Below are 8,834 nucleotides of genomic sequence, written 5' to 3'. Positions count from 1 at the left end.
ACAACTGCTTCCACCCGCGTCGATCATCATCATCATCATATGAAATAACTTTTTGTCACAACAAAAAATAGTGGCTGGTAAAATATTTGAGTGGCTGGTAAAAAATTTTGTCCCCCAGCCATAGTGGCTGGTGGACAAAATTTTTAATTTCCACCCCTGAGCACAAGAATGAAAATTGAACCCATCCTCTCTAATAACTTTACCTAAAGGAATCATAAATAAACTCTGATGGATGAAAAAGGTTCATTTTTAATATGAACAAACTGGAATCATTGTCTGATGTCAGAATTATTTAAAAATGTTTGCTGATTCTAAAAAAATCGGCTTTATCTCGTTACACAATGTGTCACAGACAGCAAGTTGCTGCATGTGTGATGAATGTGTTTGAGTCACTTAAAACAGCGTCTGACCTACAACTCATATTCAGTTTGTTCAAGCGGGACTAATTTGAAGACACAGATGAATTTTGGCATGACAAATTTCGCTCTGGCTTCGGAGGGACAGGTCACAGAGAGAACGCTGGTTTGTGTTTTTTAGTCTCGCACACTCTGAGCTTAAGTATCTTAGTGATTAATGGTCTCCTGGTTTTTATCATTGGTATTTCATTTACGTATCATAAAACAGATTGTAGTTTTCAACCAAGTCCAACAACGAGCCGAGCCCAGTCAGAAAAGCTGCAGAACCTCAGGCTCGTTCAGGTTTCGACAGTTGTGTAAATAAATACGGTCAGACTTTCATGGAGTCACGTTTGATCTGGGAAATGTTTCGGTTGGCCATGTCATCCCGTGTTTGTTTCAGATGCTGGAAACCAGTGATTAAGTGCATTTTTGGACGCAGCTGAGATCAGCCAGCGCAGTAAACAATAACGCGATTGGCTGTGTTGTCGGAGCACGGAATAAACAAATAACACGCTTTAGTGAGAGGCTTGAACCAGAAAGAAAACTGGCACCGGCCTCGAGTCTCGAAGCCCGAACGGCCTCCTGTGCAGCTCTCCCCGCCACGAGTCTTGATGACCAAAACCCATCTAACGCTCTTGTCAATGGTGGTGAGAGCAGCTCCACCACATGTGAGCATTCCTGGGGCACCGCAGCCTCGCCACAAGCTCATATTTATTGTGTGTGGTTCAAACGCCGCGGAGGAGCCCACAGCTCCTCTGTGGCGTCCTCGTGCATAGCTCAAGGAACACACACACATGCACACGTTGTATACCGTCTGACTTTGCTCGGCTAAGTCTGTCAAACTTCTCTCCTGTATCGGCAATATTACCGATGTCAGCAGCCCGGCTCCTGTAAAACAGATTTACTAAGACATCTGGCAGCCGCGAAGTCACGACATGAACCACCTCCCATCAAGATCAACGGATTTAAAACTGCTTGAAGGGTGACCTAACATGCTTGTACATGGTAATTACTACTCTTCTAAGTCCTTTGTATTTTAATTAACCCTGAGCTAATGGAGTTTAATCACTAACACACAAAAAGTTCCCTCTCGTTACAAACCGTGGAGCTCATCTTATAGGAGATATAACAAGCCTCACACAGGTTGTGTCTGATGCGCACAGGCCATTAGCAGCTAGTAAGAAGTGTGGGGAGTCGGTCCTCCGGGCCCTTTGATTGTGGACTGTCTTAGTAGTTTTAATGGTGCTCAGTTATTATCATCCTCCGAGCTAACGTGCAGCAGAGCTTTTATGTCTTCCCTGAACTTTGGACCCAGCTGGATGTGTTTAGAACTGTTATAATGTAACAGAGGTTCAAAAGATTTCACTACCTTCCATTTAGCTCTCCTGCTGACACTGTTGGGCCACTTTAATATGCTTCCACACAAGGTCTGGATCTCATCAAGGCCATATGAGGCAAGGGGGGTGTGGAGGAAAGGGAAAGGAGGGTGGGTTGACAGAGGGGTTGGTCTTACAGAGAGAATCAACGAGATAAAGTACCGATCCATTAGCCGCAGTGGTGGTGAAGCCTGACAGATACAAGTGTCTTGTGGGCTGATCTGCACGAGTCCACAGGGGCGACGTCAGATGGAAGGTTTTATGTTGGGAGGTTTGTGGTAAAAATAAAAACCTTCTGACTTAAATTTGCCATCTTAATTAGCGCCCACTGCCATATGCACCATATGTCCTCATGGATTTTCATAAAACTCCCAGATGTAATCATCTGACGTTGAAGTCAACCTGATTCAATATGACTGCCACAACAAATCAAACAGTCATTGAGCTAAAATTTCAAGCAGTAGTAGCTGAGAGTCATCCCCATCACATACTCCAAGCACCAACAGATTGCTTGAGATCTTTCTTTAAAACGTTGGGATTAACTTTTAAAGTCAACACTGATTCAAGATGGCTGCCACAGCTTATTGACTTACATAATAACAGCTATAACTAAGTCAAATTTACAGATATGAAGCTAAACTTTGGTGTGGCAGTAGCCGAAAGTCATCCTGAACACATTTTTGTTTAAAACATTAGGTTTAATTTTTGTATTTAATCTGATTCAATATGATTAGTGTAGCTAACTAGCAAACACAAAAATGGCCAAAACAAAACAAAACAAAACAAAACAAAACAAAACAAAACAAAACAAAACAAAACAAAACAAAACAAAACAAAACAAAACAAAACAAAACAAAACAAAACAAAACAAAACAAAACAAAACAAAACAAAACAAAACAAAACAAAACAAAACAAAACAAAACAACATGTGTACAAGGATCTGACAGTGCACAAACAGGGAGTTTTTTTCTGCTGGAAGCCTCAATTAGGGAGTTAAAACAGCTGAGAAGATCATTAATGAATAACAGGTATTGCGTGGCTGGGCAAACAGGGGAACTTTGGAGAAACTGTGGCCAAAAAAACAAATCTTACACCTGCTGGGGTGAGCAGGTACAGAACAACAGGTGACTAAAAATATAATAAACAAAGTAACTGAAACAGGAAGGCACAGAATAAAACACCAAAAAACAAACAAAAAACCAAAACGTGACACTTTTTTCATTAAACTTTGATATGTAAGGTTCTGCATTTCTTTAACCATCCTGTGGCCTTCGGGTCAAATTGACCCAATGTTACAAGGGCTTCTCTGCGTTTTTCTCTTTTGAGGGCTTCAGGAGGGTTAAGGAATGCTAGTTTCATTCTGCTCTGAAGGCGTGACACTTTACATTGCAATATTTGGAATAGTTATAGGGAAATATAAAAAAACCCCCACATTTACAGTTTTAATATACCTCAAAGCCCCCAATATAGTTTCACCCAAGTGCCTGTTCAGGCATAACTACAGAGTATTTTCCTATAAGGCCATGGCGTCACTTTCCCCCTGCCTCTCTGCAGTGTGGTGGGACGCTATAAAACTTTACTGAGGGGAGTAGTGCGACATGGGAGTGTCTCACCTTCATTAAAGTCCCTGCCAGGGTGCTGTGGCATTTAAACACTCATAAATGAATAATGGTGAGCTCCACAAACCCCTGACATGGAGTTCCCCATTCTGAGGAACAGTACAAGAAAAGGGGTCAGCTGAAACATCCTGGTCAGATACCAAACTAGATCAGTCCCAAAAAACTCAGCTGGAACCACTAATCCCCTTCAGTTGGACAGAAACTAAACCAGGCTCCTGCCCTCTCGGAGAACAAGGCCACCAATGTAGTCATCCCAACTGTAGTATATGTTTTTACTTGTTTTACAAGCGAAGGGTTAAGTCATCCGCATCTGGAAGCCCTTGCAGAAACCAAAAGGAAGGTGAGTGCGGGAGCAGACTTTTGCGAAGCCGTTAAATGGATTTCTGATCCGAACAGAGGAGGTGAAGGAGGCGAGTGAAGCCCAGACGACGCTGCGTTTAACGGTCTGTAACCTGGCAGCTTGAGTCTGCGCATGATGTTTGGACATTTAGCTGGATTCATCTGCTGACTGGGGTGACATATGGAGTGAAAGGGCAACAGAGAGAGTGACATAAAGCTGTTAGCCAAAAGAGCGAGCTTACATCACCATAAAGGGAGCGTCTCACCGGGCTGAGGCTGCTGGTAACTCAAAATCGCGAGAAAACTCGCAGTCTCGCGGAATTTCTAATGTTTACAGTCAAATTTTAACAATAAAAGATGTTTCGGTGGAAATATAGGAGTAAATCTGCTCCTAAAACATGAACAAGTGTTGACAAGTGTCGGCATTCAAACGCACAAAACTTCTTCTAGATCAGTCGGTTTATTATCCTTTTATTACTCAACTCATCTGAGTGTAAATTTCTGTCAAACGCTGCTCCATGTCGACCTATTTTAAGTCACTTCGGCTGTTTCCATAGCTAAACAAAAACACATTGTAATTAGGACACGTTCACCGTCAGTTTTTGGTTCTTAGTTAATGATTTTTGTGACTGGTCTTCATGACGTTACAATGACTGCCTTTAACGGTCTGTAACTTGGCGGGTGGAGTTTTTAGACGTTTGCGTGCGCGACATACGGCGTGAAAGGGTCATTTGGGAGGGAGTGACATAAAGCTGTGAGCCGGAGAGCGAGCTGACATCATCGTTGCTGATACCATCACAGTTCTGGCTGTAAACAGGACCTCCAGGCTGGAGCACGCCTGAAGTAACTCACCCTGTTTGTTCGTCACTGTGGGAGATTTTTGGGGTAGGCGTCTTGTCGTGGCGTCCCCCTCACATCTACATCGACAGGGCTGCTGAAGTGAGATGGATCTACCTTGCGAGCCTGGCAACGAGCAGAATAAAACATGGCTACGAACAAAGGGGATGTTCATTTGTTGCACACAGCGATGGAGGGTGAACTCGACGAGAGCCAGAGCGTTGTGTGTTTACCCAGGTGTGTGTTGCAGACTGCCAGCTGCTCTGGAACAATATTGAAAGCAGACAGAAAGCTTCACTGTATGTACAAACATTAGCAAAAAGAGTGAGTCCTTTATAAAAATAACTTGGAACAGAGGAAACTCTTTACATCCTCTGCTTTGCCTCGACACTCGCCCGACCGTTCTTCAAAGCTAAAAAGAGAGTTTGGGGAATTCAGGAAATAAGATTTCAGTTTTACTGAAGAAATTACAACTATTGTAATTTTAAATATAAATTTTTGGAGTCAGCCTGATTCAGGATGGTTGTCATAGACCAATGATTCCAAAAGTTTGGGTAGGGACCCCAATGTGGGTCACCCAACACCAATCAGGGGTCCTTAGACATCAAGTTACAATTAAAACCCAGTTTTTATGATATATTTACACCATAATTATTACAGAGAATTGAAATAAAAGTCATTTAATGATGGATGCTAAGTCTGTTTGTGTTGTCATTATGTCTTTATTTAATAGGATCATTAACACTTTTGGATATTTAATCAGCCAAGAGATGGGGTCATACACCTTTGTCACGGTTATTTTATGTGTCGGAAGCTGAAAAGTTTAGGAAGCACTGCCATAGACAACTGACCTAAATAAAACAACACAAACGTGGCTATAACTCAGTCAGATTTACTGATATTAAGCCAGATTTTGGTGTGGTAGCAGCTGAGTCTCATGCCCAATTCTGTCAAATTATTTAAGATTTTGCTTTTAATTATCTGAAGTCAACTCAGTCTGTTTCTTAGCAAAATACGTAATGAACCACCCCAATTCTACAAATGATTAACTTTTTTAATCAACTTCATTTGAGATGGCTGTCGCAGCCAGCCGACCTTAGAAAACTTAAAAATTGCTTCAGTTCAGTCGGTTTTACAGAGATTGAGCTATAATTTAGTCTGTTTTAAGCATATACTGCTGTGAATGACTCATTGCTTAAAACTCTTACAGTCAACCCTGTTTGTCTGTCTATTATTTATCAACATAAGATGATCTTAAACTCTTGCACGGAAGGCGGCGGGTGATATGCATTCCTAAAAGGAATGCCAGTCCTTTAATTTTTACAGATTCTCCAACCCGCTTTCATAATAACACTTATTAATGTTCAGGAAATTGCAGCAGCAACAGAAAAGCGGAGCTGGTTCTGCAGAGAAGCATCTCGGTTTTTCTACGTGGTGTAAATTCGTAACACTTTGGGTTCATATTCCTAAACCCGAATTCTCACTCTGCATGAGAGGAGCATTGCAACAGCCTTTGGCAACAGAGTCGGGCTACAAGCTCTTTTTTCGCTTCACTTTATAAAAGTATTAGTATGGTTGTCATGCCAGGAAAAGTAAATCCTCCAGAGCTGCGTGCATACACTTACAAGCCTGTACACGAATACTGCACATGTACAAGAATGTACTTACAGATGTGTGTGTTTGCAGACAGAGACAAAATCAATTTCATCAATTCAGGAGGGTTTTTCCAGCAAAGCCCACTGCTTGCAATTACAATAAACCTTGAAGTCGTTGTCTATTTTCTCTTTCTTTCATTTGGTTCATATGGTTGCAGTTTGCAGTCATTTTTATGTGGTTCACATTTATGTTTATAGCCTCTGTAGTTTAATCTGAGCCCAATCACGACAGAAAGGTACCTTCCGGATGTTTTTTAATGTGATCACATCCTCACCCTCTGGATAAGGAATACAGTGAAGAGGAATGCACACACACACACACACATTGATATTCACTAACTCACACTGTTTCAGCATGAGCAAATAAAAAACACTGCAATGCAGAAAAAAAAAAAAAAGTCCAGAGCAAAGACAAGAACCTGAAATGAGAGAAGTAATGGTTTACAAAGTGAAGTGTATCCATATGGCACCATCTTTATTTTAAACAAAACAAAGAGCCAAACTGCAGGGGTTTTGAATGGGGCACACATGAAAGGAAGTCATGCCATATGTGTCTAAAAGAACATAAAAAACTTCAATGCAAAATAATATTTTCCAAAGCACTGTACACACAGCACAGTCTGGGCACTTCAGATGGTAAAATTACTCATTTCGTAGCATCGAGGTGGAAGGTGACTGGTCTTAAACTCATTCTGCAGCACGGAAACAGCTCTACACAAGAAATTAGTCACAAAAATCCTAAATGATAAACTCATACGTTGTGCAACAGATGGCCTCATCGCTGCTGAGTCAGTGTAAAGATTACATCAAGAAACAGAAGCTGCTACTGAGTAGATCGGTGTAAAAACACAAGAAATCTGTTTTTTAAAGTCCCCAAACGTCTCATGCCACCAAACTAAATCATGCTCTATAAATTTAGTGTAGATATTTACAGTATATCTAGTGTCTTGTTTTAAAACAAAAACAAGAAATCACCATGTAAGAAATGCTCAAGCCTAAAACTCCTACATGAATTTTAAAATAATTTAAGATACAGAATAAACTCAACAATTTGGTGTATGAACTGCATAAGAAGCATAAAGACAAGTAAGATGAAAATAAATGGCGGTAGCTCATTACGGTTACCTTGGTAACAACATGTTTGTGTCTGTCACTCCCTGACTGCAGAGTGAATGAGAGATAGAAACAGAAAATTAAGCCTCAGGCAAAAACTACAAGTCAGATCCTAAATATTCTTGGACCGCGAGCAGCAGAAGACTCTGAAGGTCAAACATGTGAATTTTTATGTTTCTGCAGAGCTTTTTGTAGGACATATGTCAAGTTAAAAATACCCTTAACTTCCCATTTTGAAAGGAATATTTTGAGCTAAAAATATAACTTTCTGTGGAAACGTTCTTTTCCTTCTGTGGGGATTTAAAAAAAAAAAAAAACTGCAAGTGAGAGACACACCCAGTGAATGAGGATAAAAATCCCTACATTATCATGTAGTATTTGTAAATAGCTAAAAAGTGACAAGAACGCGGGGAAATTTGTCCAGCGAGCGAGACCAAAACCAGACACAGAGACAACAGCTGAAGGTAGGTGTGTTTATTTACAGGTGAATATTATCTATAGTGCGTTCTTCGTGGAGAAGGTCTGGAAAACAAGAGGAACAGGGTGAGTCTCGGGTACCAATCCTACTATCAGCTGAGCACTGCAAGATGGCTTAATAATTGTTCTTTTGGTCTTACAGGTCCAGGAGGTGTCCAGCGGCGAGGAGGAGATGAAGGAGGTGTTCAGGTGATCCAGGAGTCGACAAGCCAGTAATCCTGTCCAGGTGAGTATCCAAGTGTCCGAGGTAAGTATCCGTAGCTCTGTGACGTGGCAAAGAATCTATAAACAAGATGCATAAAGAACGTGGTCACTTAGTTACCAAGCTTGGTTAGAAAACGGTGGCTGCGAATCTAACCCAGGAGGTTCGATGCTCCAGCGAAGGTCTTGTCTCAACTGGAGGTTTAAGTACTGGCAGTCTTCATTATCCTGATCTGGATCACCTGTGAAAATAGGAACTAGAGGAGCCGCCCCAAGGCGGGGCTAAAACTCCAGATCCCTACAAAAAGATGTGGAAATAAAAAAAATTTGGTTGCAAAGGTTTGGATTTTTTTTAGACATTTCAAAAGTTAATCATCAACTGTCAGCTGAACATTCAGTGGAAAAAAATAGATGTCAAAATGTAAAATCAAACTTTCTTTGACCCGTTTAAACTTTAAATGATGTTTCTGCTGTGAAGTTTGCTTGAGCTGCAGAGCTCCAGAAGTGGCTAGGTTTTCTTAATTTGTGCAGGTTTTGTTTTTTTTTTGTACATTTTGTCTACATTGTGTCATTTATCGCTGCTGAAAATCAGAGCACACAAGTCCCAATCGAGCCGCGATCCATCCATCCATCCATCCATCCATCCATCCATCCATCCTCTTCGGGTCGAGTCGTGGGGGTAGCAGCCTAAGCAGGGAGACCCAGACTTCCCTCTCCCCAGCTCCTCCGGGGGAATCCCAAGGCGTTCCCAGTCCCTCCAGCGTGTCCTGGGTCTTCCTCTGGGCCTCCTCCCGGTGGGACGTCACCAGGGAGGCGTC

Source organism: Kryptolebias marmoratus, linkage group LG22, assembly GCF_001649575.2.
Source record: "Kryptolebias marmoratus isolate JLee-2015 linkage group LG22, ASM164957v2, whole genome shotgun sequence".
NCBI lineage: Eukaryota > Metazoa > Chordata > Actinopteri > Cyprinodontiformes > Rivulidae > Kryptolebias > Kryptolebias marmoratus.
The sequence above is the reverse complement of the archived record's forward strand: the minus strand, read 5'-3'. Positions refer to the sequence as shown.